Source organism: Plectropomus leopardus, chromosome 19, assembly GCF_008729295.1.
Source record: "Plectropomus leopardus isolate mb chromosome 19, YSFRI_Pleo_2.0, whole genome shotgun sequence".
In the NCBI taxonomy this organism is placed as follows: domain Eukaryota; kingdom Metazoa; phylum Chordata; class Actinopteri; order Perciformes; family Serranidae; genus Plectropomus; species Plectropomus leopardus.
In genome coordinates, this window is record NC_056481.1 from 22,548,799 (window position 1) to 22,564,504 (window position 15,706).

The following is a 15,706-nucleotide window of genomic DNA, read 5'->3' on the forward strand; positions in this document are numbered from 1 at the left end:
TTGGACATCACAAACACACCGTACTTATCAAAAAATTTTCCTTTGACAACCTGGAAGCCATTAAGTCTGTCTGCTGTACTTTCTTGCAATTGCCAAAATGTATCTGGGTCTTTATTTGTATACACAATGTCCAATTCTAGTTACATCACTTTGTAATATCGCCTCTGCTTTTTGTTGTTCTCTGGATCAGCAGGCGGATTCATAAACACAAGCTTTTAGATTTAGTTTTTCACTTGTTGCAAAGTAATGAAAGCCTCAGAGTCTCAAGCTGCTCAGCATGACAACCTTGTGATATGTTTATCAAGAACCACATCATCATTTTGTTTTTGAAACTGATGTTTTCTTAGTCTTCATCTCAAAGATTACAATTATTAATGACCAGCTGGTTACATAAGTGTCTGTCTGTAGAGAACTGATCTGAGAAGCTCCAGTTCTGAGCTTGTACAAAGTATTTCGCAATCTTAAATTACAGCCTCACTTTTTTTTTTTCGGCTCAGAGAAAGACTGTGTCCTCACCCAAAAGTTCAAATCATGATAATTCCAAATTTACCATTAGACATCTGACAGCCGCAGGGCTGTACAGAGACCTATGACAGAGGGGCAGGTGCTCATAGTTAACAAAGAGCACTTGGAAAAATATTTTTGAAACACTGTTTACCGACATAATTTACTGCAAAACATGTTGAATTATAGTGACCTATACTCAAACACAGTAAAACATGGGAACAAACTGCATCATACTGTTGTCATTGTCCCACACCTCATGAAAAAAGGGGTAAATAAAACAAGGAATTTATGAATGTTTACTTAACAGTAAAATCACATGAAATTTCACATGGACATCGTCAGGGTCATTCTGAACAGGGGTCCTTTTAAAATTGCATATAACCTATAAAGGAGTATTAAAAATTAAATTTCGAATATGAAGAAATTCTGAATGTGTTATGTAATTTGAGGAGACTCCCCCTGTATTTTGATTTTTGAGTGAACTGTCCCTTTAATTATTGGCCATTAATCAACATTGTAATTCTCGTTTTCACCCGGAAGTCAGTACCTTTAAATCTTTCTTCCCCGAAAAAGGAAACATTATTAACATGGCCAGTATATACGTATATGGGCATCACTAGGTAGTCATGGAAAACTAAACATACATCAAACACTTTCCTTTTGCATACTCGCTGCACTCTTACTCCTCACTTTCTGATTGAGGGTAAACTAAAAGCACTCAGGTGAGAGGCACCAGCAACAAATGAGGTAAAGAAGATGAAATCTGGGTCATGCACAGCTTTGCATAGACTGCATTTCCACGCTTGTTTAGGATGATGCCGCATCCAGATTTAATTTTCTCCTCTCGCTTGATAGCAACAGGTTGTCACAGCCTCTGCACAAATCTTAAACTACTCCAAAGTCAAATCTGCTACTGTAAATAGGATTAGATTGGGCCTGGGGCTGCATTACACTGATGTCACGATGACACTCAAGGGCTGAGCAGAGAGTAGTCAATCTGTTCTTTCTTGTTTTATCTCACTGCTTTAGGCTGACATCTCAGCTGGAATAGTGTGAGAGTGATGCCAGGCTTTAGATAGCAGGATGTGGGAACTTACCATGTAATTTAAATATCTCTGTGCAAGCCATATTCGGCTGACCTTCAAAAGAATGCCCCAGGGGCTTGAAGACTTTGTTGGAAAATTGGGTTATTAAGTCAAGCTGCAAACTAATTAAAATAATTTTAGAGATGGACTGCAAAATGGAGAGCATTTAATATGACAATTTTTTTTGCTTTGACCAGTAGTGCCAGTAAGTGAGGCTATCCCTGACAGGGCTGTGGAGGGTTGTTGAGATGCATTGGCCAAAAAAAGATTTAAACCATTGCTTTAGAGAGTGTTATGAGCACATGAGTGACGTGGACTGAACTCCCAGAGGTCTTGAACACTTGTTCAACCTTTAATAGATAATCACCACAGTCTGGTTCAAAAGTCAATGGTGAAGGTCACAGGGGCCTTATCTGTCTCATTCTCATGAACATGTTTTTCTCAAGAACACCTTGAGGGAATTTCTTAAATTTTAGCATAAACCCCCACTTGGACTTATGGTTGAACCGATTAGATTCTGGCAGCTAAAGGTCAAGGTCACTGTAAGTGTGTGTCTTTCTTATTCTTGTGAATGCGATATCTCAAGAAAACCTGAGGGAATCACTTTAAATTTGGCACAAACGTCCACTTGGAGTCAAGGACGGACTGATTACGTTTTGGTTGTCATTGGTCAGTATCACTGTTACAGTCTGTCTCATTCTTGTGACACGATATCTCAAGAATACACTGAGGGAATTTCTTTGAATTTGGCAAGAACATCTACTTTGACCCCACAGTGAGCTGGTTAGGTATTAGTGGTGACAGGTCAAGGTCACTATGACCTTGCATTTGTGGAATTCGTGTGAACATAATATCTTTTTCCTTAACTGATTTGAATGTGGTGGTTAAAGTTCAAATGTCACTGTCATTACAAAACATGTTTTTGACCATAACTCAAAGATTCATACGCAGCACAAGCTGGGGCACCCATGCTATGTCTGTCACTGACTCTAACCAAACATGTTCACTTACAGAAAATAAGAGACTCACTTCATGAAATTGCAAGTGAGTCAGCAGATTTTACGCTGGCTTACACGCACATGAAATAGTCCATACATAGCATTAGCAATGTAAGGCTCTTATGTTGTGCACTGTCTCTCAGGGGTCTGATCTGGTGCCCAAAGAGACCTTATTGAGCCCTGGGCAAAGCAATATCGTCTGAATGAGTCATCTGTGTTTAGACAGGAAAAAGAAGGTGCTTTATGTAGTGAAGCAGAGAGGGAAGGGAAAGGGATGGGTGTTTCATTTCATCGAGGAGAGAAACAGTGGACTGGAAAAAAAATTCAAAGCCAAAGGAAGTATAAAACGCGAACAAAGGGGAAAATGCAATGTGATGTTGTGAATAAAAGAGAATACGTGCATACTACTAAGGAGGAGGCAGACAAACCTAGTGCAGCTAATTTAAGTGCAAAAACTGAAGAGAAAAGGAGAGAAAATAAAGAGAGGGGACATGTGAGAGTAAGAGTGAACAGAGGTGTGAGTTGGTCATGTCATTGGCCTGTCGCCTCTCCACAACAGGGAGAGCGATTATTTCCTGCTAATTGACATTCATCTCAATGAACTTCTGTTTTGCTTTTAGTTGAGGAACTTAAACGACAATTATACATAAAATTACATGCGTGGAGATATTAGAGGTCCCCTTGAGATGTACATTTCTGAGTGTAATTGCATGTAGAATGAAGTATATCACACTGCAGATTGTTACATGATGCTGCGACAGCTTCCAGCAGAATAACAATTCCACAATCAACATTCAGTCACATTATTTATATGGGCTGACGCACAAGTGTTGCGCACACGGGATCATAGTCCTTGTCTTAGAGCACAAACTTAATGGTAGTTATATTTAGGATAATTATTAGTAGGAGTGCGTCAACTGAGGACTGTGCATTTGTTCCAGAGTATGGATGCTGCTGCTGATGCTTCTGGTGCGTGCGTGCATGCATGTGTGTGTGTGCGCTTGAGGGGAGGGGGTATTTTTATCCTCAAGAGTCAGTTGTTGCTTTAGACCTCAAATGACCTTTTTATTAAAATTATTATTTATTTTTTTTAATCAGGCTGTTTGCTAATTTTGAGCTTTTCATGGGTTTTGGTTTGTGGTTCAGAAGTAACTTGATTCAGCTAACTTGGTCCTCAGATGATCTGTTAAATGAGACTCTAGAGACGTTATCTGAGGAGGGCACACCCGTATGTACCTTTCTAAAAACACAGAAATCATTTTATTCATGTTTTGTTTGTCTTAACACTTTTACTATATGTTTTTCAACACTGACCAACAAAAAAAAAGCCTTTATCCAGGTTGTGGAATTAATTCCAGCCAGCCAGAATAAAGTTGAATGAGTGATTCCTACCAGCTATGCAATCCATGACAATTTAAAGCCTATGATGACAGCCTTTCCTTTCCTCTGATGAGTCTTTACATCCATCTGAAGGCAGTAGGTCATTTTTTCTATCTGCAGTCTCTTACATGAGTGATGTAACACTGTTAAGCCACAGTTGCACATGGCACATCAGCTGGTTAAATTTGATAGTTTGGGGTAAATTATGGTGCTTCCACTAACAAAAGAGTGTTTATTCATGGATTCCTTTTATGTAAGCTTCAATTTTCAGCAGATCATTGCACCTCTAAACTGGTAACAGTGATGATTGGCTGCCATATGTATTCAAGTTGTCTGTCCCTCCTTTGTACGCAAATTCTGACAAAAAATTCACACAAATGTATAAAAGGATAAAATGCGAAAGTAATGACATATCAGCAGATCAAAGTTCAGCTTCACTATTGTAATGTTTTGCAAAAACACTTTTATGGCCATTATTCAATGCTGTAACTCAGGAATCGAGGCAAAGACATTTATTAACAAGTTTTGAATATAAAACAGTCAAATCTAACTGAATTAAACTTTAAAAATAATTTCATAAATAAAGAAATACAACATGAGTAAAACTAAATGGCATTTTTAAATTCTTTTTTCATTTTATTTATAGCTCTATGATGGTACTGCTATTTAACTTTACTTTTCTAAATCTAACCTACGTAACTTTATGTTGACTATAACATTCCGTTAAGACCATAACGTGACGATGCCCAATGTTTCCTTTCCTTAACCTAACCTATGTAACTTATGTTAAGTACATAATTTTACATTAAGTTCATAACATGACAACGACCAACCATGTTACATTTCCTTTAATTAACTTGCCTAAACCTAACCTACATAACTTTACTTTAAATATGAAACTTTAAGTTAAGTTTTTGACGTGACAACATAATCGTAACATGTCATACAAACCGTTGTATAAGGATATGTTGATTCCACACACTTTTGCTTTTTTTGTTTTTAGTTTTTAAGACGCACACAAAAAAACGTCACAAATTTAACCCTTTTGTTTGGCTTCTTCTGCTTCTTCTGATCATCTGATGATCCTGATGTCTGTTTTGTTTTCTACTCTCAGTAACTCTACAAACAAAATCTCTCCTCTCACTGTGCCCTCACAAGCAAAGGTCAGCCTAGGTTGAACAAATAGATGCCAGCAGGTACATGCATTATCAACCTGCCTGTATGTGGCTATGAAGCAGACAGAGCAAACAGTATATTAAACATCATCTGATCTTCATCTTGCATATGTATATCTTAGTCATCAGGCCTGTGCTGCCCAGTGACCTACATCTATGGGAGCAAGGTACTCTTACTCTGGTAGTCTCATGCAACAAAAGCTGTCTGACTCCAAATAAGCTCGGCTACGTCCTATGTGATCATCAGGCTGCTTGTGATTATTGTCTCACTGCCCCTAGTTTTTGCAACGCTGCTGTGACATACAGTATTACATAAAAAGCTCTTTTTCCACAGTATAAAATTACTCGTATCTTCCACATTATGGGGCCCATCGTGCAAGTGCACTAGAGACTGACAGCTAACCTCTGGTTTAATGCTCAGCTAACTTGAATGGGGATAAAATTATTTATTCTTGCGGCTCTTCTAGACTTTTGAATTGTTATAGGATTGAATAGATCAAACCTTGATCAAGAAACAAATCATTTTGTGGGGGTTTAGATAAACATGATATATATCTATCTACTGATAAACTCACGATGTCAATGGGAAAAAAGGACCCAGGCAGTATAATTTCACTCTCAGCAACAATGTAAAATTGGCCTGTGCTGTTCCTGTGGGCTTGTTCTAGCACTGCAGATCCAACTGAGAATCAACAAGGATAACAAGTTTGAGAACCAGCTTAGAGCTGAGGTATCAGCAAAGATTGAATTTAAAACAGTTGTTTTTTGCTGTGTTTGATCTAGCTGTTTCTGCAGGATGTGCGTGTCTACAGTTTTTGTCAAAATGTTTTAATACAACAAACAATTCTTTTTTGTCTGCTGTATTAACTTGTTAGTATATCAAAGCTATAGTTGTGTTTTTGTCTCTCTGCCCTGTGGTCAAAATCACTGAAACATGACATGCAAAATGAACTTCATGGCTTCCCAACATGATGATGTATCTTGAGTTCCTGATAATTGAAGAAAAGACCATCCTCTTCCTTTTTCCCCTGCTCAGAAAAAGTGTGTAACATCAGACTTTTATGGGATTGCTGTGCCAGATTCTTGCTGGAACATGTTAGAGGGGAAGATATTCATTAGGAAGTGGTTATTGTGGTGATATTCACAGTATAAGTGCAGCTAATCTAGATTGGTTCCCTGGCTTCCCCAATAACGCCAGCTGAGCAGATGTAGAAAACTGCAAACACTGCCCAGCTGGAGAAGATTGGGATTTTCTGAAGGGAGACTGTAGAGGAACAGGCGGTAAAACGGGGCATTTCAGACCGGCTGAATACAGATGTATGCAGGCAGACAGTAAAAGAAAAATGTTTTTTTTTTAACTTTGAAGCATGTGAATATGTTCTAGTAGATATCCAATATGAAATTATGAACCTGAAAATGAGCAAAATGAGTCTTTTTTAATGTAACATAACAGAAGGATAAGAGCTGCTGATCGTAATCATTAATCAGATCTGTTATTGTGCCTGTGTGTTTCAGTCAAGTAAGAGGCATTCAGATAGATATTCATGACTACAGTGAAGAACTTAGTTGCATTGCATTCATCATTTTATGTTTTAATTCATCGGACTCAATTACACTGATTGCAAGGGCGATTGACCTTAAATGTACCCGCGCGTTGTCCGCTTATGTTTTTGTGTCAGACGGTGTGTGTGTGTGTGTGTGTGTGTGTGTGTGTGTGTGTGTGTGTGTGTGTGTGTGTGTGTGTGTGGGTGAGTCACAGCCATGGGCATTAGAAAATATGTCAATTTTTTTTTTTTTTCTTTTTTTTTTCTTAAATTGCACTCAAATTCAGCTCAGATGATATAACAGAGGAAACACATTGGTCTTGCAATGAAGTTGCTCTACACTACAATTTGCTGGAGTTTCAACACCTTTTGACCCATTTCTCTACTAGTAAAGTAGGTGAAGTTGTGCCAGAAACCCTCACTCTGCTTTTGCTTTTACCCTAAAAGTCTTCCAGCAGCCCAAAGATCCCGTCTAATTCTGGCACTTTTATGTTACTGATTGACTGACTTGACTATATAAATCAATGTTATTTTTAGATCTATTTTATTTCATAATGTATTTGTCACTATCTTACCTTCTTGTGGCAGGAGAGAAAGTATTCCCAGTTTTAAACAAACTGCATTGTTATACCAAAATGTGGCTGATAGCCCCTTCTCAAAATAATCAGTGGTTTTGAATAGCAATGTCCAGCACTCTTCCTACCTTCCAATCAGCGCTATAAAGATAGGATTGGCCAGAAGGATAAACTTGTTCATTATATGAAATATGAAAAAGACATTATCAATATTTTATTTATTGTATTGTGTTGAAACCCATTTTCTGAGGGATCAGTTGTTAATTTGTTGTTAGTATGAATACCCGAATAAAGAAGTGCTTCATCTCAATGATGCAACATTGCCCAGAATGACCCAACACATTAGACGTTAATGGTATTGATGTTGGACAGTCTATACCATCATATTGCCCACCCCAATTCTTTAGCAAAGTACCCTGTGCATACTGTTAGTAGATACAGTAGAAAACAAACAAGAACTGTCATATGTTTGGTACGAGTCTGTCTATCCCTTCAGGGTCAAAGTTTCATGCTTTACAGAATCTAAAGACCCCTCTCCTGCCACATATCACGAAATGGTCTTTAGATCCTGAGCTTTTCAAAAAGGCAGACAATCAGTGTCAAGACGCCAGATCACAGCTTGACATTGATGTTTCTGTTGCTGAAGGGCAGTGATTATAGTCACATTACTGCATCCATGACAAACAAGCCAAAATCTGAGACTGTCAAACCCAGTGATAATACAATTTTTGGCATTTTCAAACACCAATTTCCTTTTGTGTTATTTTATTTGGTCCAGTTTATTTGGATGTTCCCAATAAAATTATTACAGGGAAAACATGTGGATCCAAAAGTGAGACTTTTCCAGGTTTTTAATTTTTTTTTCCAGGTTTTAATAAGGGTGATATAATAGGTCCCTTCTTCTGCCTGGTGGAATGGATCATAACCTCATTAGGCTTAAGCTAACATGAAAGGGATGTTTTTATGGGAGAACATAATGGTGCTAATCAGAGAGCAAAGTTAAATCCATGAATTAATTGTTTCATCTGTTCAATCAAAAATAAAGACTTGTAGCTAATGAGTTTAGATGTAATCAGTCATAGAAGAGCAAATTTTGTGGAAATCTGGCTGTTAGATAATGAGATATCTAATGTGCAAAGTTTCCATAATGTCCAGAAGGAGATAGTTCACAAAGTGTCCCTTCTTGTACATAAGTGAACATTTTGGCATGATGGTGGCAGAGTGGGCAACATTTTGACAAAAATGTCTTATGGTCACAAAAATATTAGGCGTAATCCAATTGAGATTATGAATTTCCACTTTGAATACTGTACTGATGGGAATATTAATAGTTTTGCAGGTATTTGGTCATAAACCAAAAATAAAATGCAAATTGAAAAGTCAAGATCACCAAAGTTATTACAGTTCATCCTGACGGGAACATGAATGTCTTAAATTCTCAACATTTGGCAAAAACAGTCGACCTGATGGTACAACTTGGATTTGTCAACAGCACAAGAGAAAAAAATTAGAGAATTAAAGAAAAATTAAAGACCATCAACTCAGGGGGTCACTACCATCAGTAGGCTTCAACCTCATGGGAACATGAATCTGTAGAAAATCTTATGGTAATGGATCCTATGAGTTTCGTTTTGGAGCAATGATGGCAGAAAGATCTTGACTTCCTTGCACTATACAAAAAAGAGCTAGCATGGCTAAAGTCAAAGTGTCCTGTCCCCTTATTTTCATTCATGTTTGTCTAAATTCAGTTTGTTTCATTGGAAGAGCATGTGCTCTCAGTTTCTGATGCATTACACTTAACAAAAACAATCCCCAGATATTTTAATATTCAATCAGCGTTTTTTTTTTTTTTTTTTTAATTTGAGGATGTAATCAGGGTGTTGCTGATGTGCATGTGATCCGTCTATGTTCTTGTTCTCTTTTCCCTCGTTACTCCAGGACAGCACACATTCTTGCATTAATGCGCCCGGCTGTGCGTGTGTCTGCATTTGTTCCTGTGTCCAAGTTGTCCGCCATTGAACACAGCTGTACATTGATGTAATGGATGGACCACCAGCTGTTGATCAGGCTGGTAGAACAGTCTAACCACTGGTTGGGCTGAAATTGACTGAAGGTACTTTAAAGTAGCCTTTTCACACATTGTATTACATAAGCTGTACATTTGGTTCTCTCCTCAGTGGGTGTATTTTTGGCGTGTGGATAAGGGTGTGACAGGGTTAGGATTAGGGTGCTTTCAGTTATATTTTCTCTTTTTTCTGCTTAGATGTTCTTTCATTGGGAAATATAAGATGTCAGGAGTCCCTCCTCCTCAGATGTCTTCCTCATGTGCTGCATTCAAGCCCATTCAAGTGCGTTACATCTCAGATTTAAGTAGGCTGATGGGGATGCAGGAGAAGCCTGTTACCTAAATCTTGATTAAATTTGTCTTGGAGAGCTGCTAGTTCTGCCAAGCTGGCGCCACTCCCTGTACTCTCCACATCCCTGCCTTCTGTTATTCCCATGCCTTGATTGATGATTTGATAAGAGCATCAGTAGTCTGCAGAGCACCTGAGTATTTTTAGTTCACTCACTCACCCAGTGGTTCTTTATGCAGGATGATTGTTGGGAGCCTGCTGTCCCAGCGTACTCATGCTACAGCGTACTGGTGTAAATGGCCTCCTGATGTGGAAGATGCTTGTCATACTTCCCTCACTGTAATAAGATGTATTTTCGGGTTTTGAATTAACCATGAGTTTCTCGCATTTAAACCTCTTGAGAAAGAGACAAGTGTCATTGAAAATAGTTTGTGCAAAGCGCACACTTCTTGAGTTTCCAGCGGTCTGTGCAGTGTCAAAAAATTAGGTTAATTACAAAACAGCCATCTTCAGTAAGGTACAGCTGCATGTAGAAAAACCACATTACCTGACCCATTGTGATAAATTGTTTTGGATATTATTATATCATATTACATTGTATATAATGTTCAGCTTTGCCTCATGGTAGTGTTTTAACGGCAAGTAGATCCATACCAAAAAATGCCACTGTCAGTTTTTAAATCAAATAAAATGCATATTAATAGATGATCAATAGATCAATAGATGATTTGTGATGTTAATGGCTCAAATTTATCTAGCTTTGCTAGAAAATGGAAACTTAAGTTTCCAGGACCAGGACCAGTTATGCAGTGCTTTTTTTCTTTTTTAATTAACCTAAAATTGTAAATAGATGAACTATTTGTGAAAAGTAACCTGACTGCCTTAAATAGATAAGTTAACTTGAGTTGCTTAGTTGAGCCAACTTATATTTTCATGTTTCAAATCAAATGTTCCCACATTGTGGATTCTACATGTATGCATAAAGTGAATGGGTTTGTCCTTGCATTTGTATGCCACTTGTGTTTTCTACTCTTAGCACCCGCCATTGGTGGAGGTAGAGGTAAATTGTTGGCAGTTGCTCGTGGATACTGGCACAAGTAGTCAAAAAAGTTCATTTCAGGTCCTGCCTCTGCTTCTCACTTGGCAGCGAATGCACTTTTTAATTACCCTTTTTATTGCAAATTTTATTGTATTTTTATTGGCTGGTTATGCTTTAATCTCAGCTCCCCAAACATCCTCATTAGGATTTTCTTCATGCTATTCATGTGGATCTTGGTGGGGAAAAAAATGGTGTGCGATTACACAACACTCAGAGTTTTAGAGTGCACATGGATGCACACCTGAGCCACCTATTGTTGGATCCTATGGAGAGTGTCATCAGTCACAGTGTGTCTCTAATGCATTTCATAAGCAATTTTCTCCTTCATTTTTATATAAGAACATAATGTTTCTCTTTTTAACCCTTTATTTTACTTTTCTACCGAGTCTTTCATCCTCAGTTGGTGCCTAAGGAGCAGTTTTGTCAAGGGTACTTGAATGATTACATAGTGTACCTTCTCTCTCTTTTTGACATCACTGATTTCTGGTATTACCTGGCTGTTACTGAGACTACAAGTAAAAGCAGACTTCATAATATGTATTTTAATTTGTTAAAGGCAACAGAATAACATAGAGTGAAATTACTGTCAAAAACTTAAGTAATAAAAAATACAAACTACAATATTAGAATCTTGAAAACGTCAACTGTTTGTGCTGTTGTTTAATCAGTGTCATCTTCATTAAAAACTACCTGTGCCACCAAGAGTGTGGCAGGTGTAAAAACTTTCAAACCGGTTTCATATTAAGAGTCAGACTGGACTGGACCTAAATAGGAAATTTTACCACTAGGTGTCACACTTGACTCAGCAGTTGCTCTGGATTGCATCAAATGGACACAATGCACTAACAACAAACATGCATCTGACCATTGCATTGCATCCCACAGTCAGAGCTCTCTACCCTTTAAATATACATCTCAGTTATGTCATGTAAACATATCACGTTGGCCTGCCTACCAGCTGTTCTCCCGAGATCAGACATAAACATAACCACTTATAAGATAAGTTAGTACTCCTCTTGCTATCGTCCTACATATGCACTTTTTTAAAACAGAAACACACGTCTTATATTTACTGAAAATGGCATACAATATAGCAAACAGCAAGTAGGTTGTTTTTTGGCGATGGCCATTTACCAGAAAATTTCAGCTGGTGATCCCCCTCCAGCTAGCCACCACTTTGTTTATTTTTTTTGTAGTTAATTAAGTGAGTATAAATAATCCCTCACTTCAACTTTATGAATCAGCCATACTTCATCCATTGCAGCTCATTCGCACAGGTTTAGTCTTCTTGAAAGAATAACTCTGCAATGTCATTTCACTCCAGAAAACACATTAACCTTCTTGTAAACAAACACAACATGCACCGCTCCCATCTCTGCTGAAATTGAATCTCCTCAATGTTAATGTGCTCAGCACATGGCCTGTCAGACACTAATGGCTGCTTTAATCTGTCTGTATACAAACATTATATTATATTCATCATGTTGTCAAATGAATTATTGCTAATGTAAGTTGGATTTAGCGCTGCACCACCGTGAACATAGGTTGCTAATGTAGGCTACTTTTTGATTTGCCATACTGTTTCATGATGACAAATATCAGTTCAGCCAGCATTAAATCTAACCAGTTTAAGCTCGTACAAGACCGGCAAACCCCAAAAGCTCCAACTGTAGCCTGGAGAGGATGATGACACTTATATATGTACCGCGTCTCATCTCTGCTTTCCCATCTACCTGCAAGGCTAATCCTTTTCAATTATTCCCTTCACTTACTGTTACTGTTAATGTTCTGTGCCACAGAGCAGACTGTAATCAGTATTTGAGTCCACAATGACTCACAGACAAGCCTAAATTGTTGGGCTTTAATTACACAACAGTCTTCTTCTCTTGGCGTGGAGACAAACAGGAAAGAGGGTTGAGAGAGACATTAAAAAAGAGGCTGAAATGAAAATACAGCAGGGGGGGGCAGAGGAACATGGAAAATCACGCTGAAGATGAGGTTCTTTAGTTTGTTATTCAGTCATAAAGAAACAAAGGCAGCCACTAAGTACTCTTGGGTTCATCTTTTCATGAAAGTAAAAAAGTAAAGCTTCATCAGCTACCTTTGATTGCACGTGAGCACTTTGCTTAACCTCCTATTATTGCCACAGGCTGCTTGGTGACTAATTGTCAGACACTGCTGTGAACATACTCTGAAAAAGACTGTCCATGCTTAGCCTTTCCCAGAGCTCAAGAGCCGGTGAGAGTGCCATTTGAGTAGGTGTAGTTCTGCAGTCCTTTTAAACACTAGCATTTCTTATCTCGCCATATACAGTTTGTTTCCTTTCGCTTTTATTCATATTCCCTTTTCTATCTTTCCTGTCTTGGACATAGAGAAGGTGTTACCATGGCAACATTTGTGTCTTTTTTCTTTTTGCAATGTTTTACAAGCCATCTACGCACTTCCTCAGCCTACAGTCAGTCAGTAATTTGGAGTTGGTCTGTCAGACTATCAACAACTCTCTCAGTCAGTTATGCCACAAGCACATGGCTTTGCCATGGCTAGACACATCGAAACACTTTAATGCTGCCTAAGTGCAAGGAGTTCAATAATCTGTATTTTAACAGCCAACTGTGACAACATAGATAACATCTTTTATTGTCAGTCCGTGTGGGATATGCAGAGTGCAACTTGGAGAGCTGAAAACTAAACATTTATAAGGGGCTTCAGCAAGAGAATAGAGGTGCCTGGTTAGCTCCCATGTACCAGCTGTCTCAGGGATGTTAGCAAATATGAACAATATGAGCAGATAATCTCCTCTAAGCAGATATGAACAGCAGCTGTTATTTTTTTTCCCTATTTATCGATTGACACAATTATCCAATATTTTGCAAGGTTCATCCTCAGTCATTTTCATCCTGATGTCTTTCCATTGCCTACACAATGTACTTAAAAATTGCAACAGTTTTTGACAGTAGCTTATTTTCGTAAAAATAGCCATGTCTGGGGTTCAAGGTGGGGTTCAAATAGAAATAATGCTACATTTTTTGATAATTGCTTTCTTTGTATATTCTGTGAGCACCTAAACTTAAACATGTATGACTATAAGTGGCGATAGAAAACAAGTTAACACCGCAAATGAATTCTGTTGCAGACCCTAAGTGATTGTGTTTGTGCTGCATAAATACACAAATCTAATCACTTGGAAATCATGATGTGGCACTAAGATCAGATTTGAAAAGCAAACGAGAGACACAAATCTCATGAAGTCTCAAAGAGTGCAAATCCATCGAGAAATCTGCTCAAAATAAACATGTTAATCATCAGTAGGCTCAAAATCATGCTACTGCTTTTCAATCAAGCAGTCTGGGAGAAGGCCCTTGATAGGGCCCCTATGTTTATTACCACAGGGACCATGATTAAAAACAAATGGAGCTTGTTTTCTTGATCTAGTCCTGCTTTTCGCAGTTGTTGAGTAATTATGGAGACTTATGCCCTGCCGAAGCACAGAAAAAAGAAAAAAAAAACACTTATCTTTCAGACATGCTTGCTGTCTGGACACAGCGTTAATCAGCAGCATCAGTCAGTCATTCAATGACCTCATCACCCAGTCAGTATTTGCATCCCCTAGAAAAGACTCCTGAATGGCTTGTAAGCTGAAAAATATTTCAACTAGTAAGCATTCTGTTTCTCTGACCCTATTTTACTCTCTTTGTTGCCAATCATTGCACGATGCTTAAAGGGATGAAGAGACCAATACACCAACCACTACATTAACACCAACTTTCCCTGAAAAGCTGGGGCGCTAGATGATGGAGGTGATTACAGGCTTCAGAGACCTAAAGAAAAAGAGAACTGAAAATGTTAAAGCTATTACTCTTGATATTTTATTTATGTCGGAATGCATTGTAGCTGACATTTTCAAATAGTCGGAAAGAAACGGAAACAAACGCGTGATTCACACACTCCTCCGCCAGCGTGAGAAAATAAAAGAACATTTGAAAAGTCTACAACCATCTTGAGTTCAAGGTTTCGAATGAATAGGTAGAGCACTTTCAGTCAAAGCATCAGAACAGCCATTTGGAGGAGAGTAGTAGTAAGCACAAATGTAAGCAGGAAAAAATAACAGGAAGTCAGGGAAGAGGCAACAACAAAAATAATGCCAGCAAAAGTCAGCTATAATCAAATCAAATACAGTAACAATAGATCAAATGTGTGTGAGAAAGGGGTTAATTCATAGTAACTAACCCAAAGATAATGATCATCTACAGTTCCCCTCAGCTTTACGTGGCATTTTGGCTTCTGTCAGCTCAATGTTTTAGTTTTGCAGCTGAAACATTACTGTTTTGGTTGATTCTCATGGCTGTAGTGACCTATCTTTTTTTTTCTTTATTGATATAACAATTTGTCAAAGTTGTCAGGGAAGGTGGTCTGCAATACATGCAAAAAAGTGTCAGCATGGGAGGAACTTTAACTTTGTAAAACCTCAAGGAGGTATTTTTATTTATTAGTTTTTTATTTAAATTTTTTGCTAGACTTTATAGAAAAAGTTGCTGGGAACCTGCTGTTGAACGTTTCACTTTTGATTAAAGATTTGCTAAAGGCATTTAAACAAAGTTTTGTTTTGGAGTTTGTTATATTCCAAATTCTAAATATTAACAGAAAGATTTTCATTTTTATTGTATAGCCCTAAAAAACCAATATCAGTTGACCCCTAATTATTATTATAAAAATAGACCCTATTTTTCAGATGCCAATTCAGAAAAGCACTAACCTCAAACTCAGAAGCTTTGCTGTGACGCATTGCAGTGATAAATTACTGTAATCCCCATAAATCACAGCAGCCTTTTCACTGAACTGGAGAATTAGGTTTTGCATGTTGCAATTCTGGTTCTGAAGCGGGTCTTGAAAATCAAATCTGTGCAGGACCCAAGTGGCAGAACTAAATTGGTGAATGCAGATCTCTCCAGCAGGTAACATTCAATACTTTGCCACAAAGACGAGTCATTC

The 15,706-nt window shown here is 38.0% G+C and overlaps 1 protein-coding gene across 1 annotated transcript in view; it reads left to right on the plus strand.

Moving 5' to 3' along the window:
* The window catches only part of pemt (phosphatidylethanolamine N-methyltransferase), a 64,293-nt gene that overhangs the window by 12,166 nt on the left and 36,421 nt on the right, over window positions 1-15,706 (plus strand). The gene's annotated exons all lie outside the window — the stretch shown is intronic.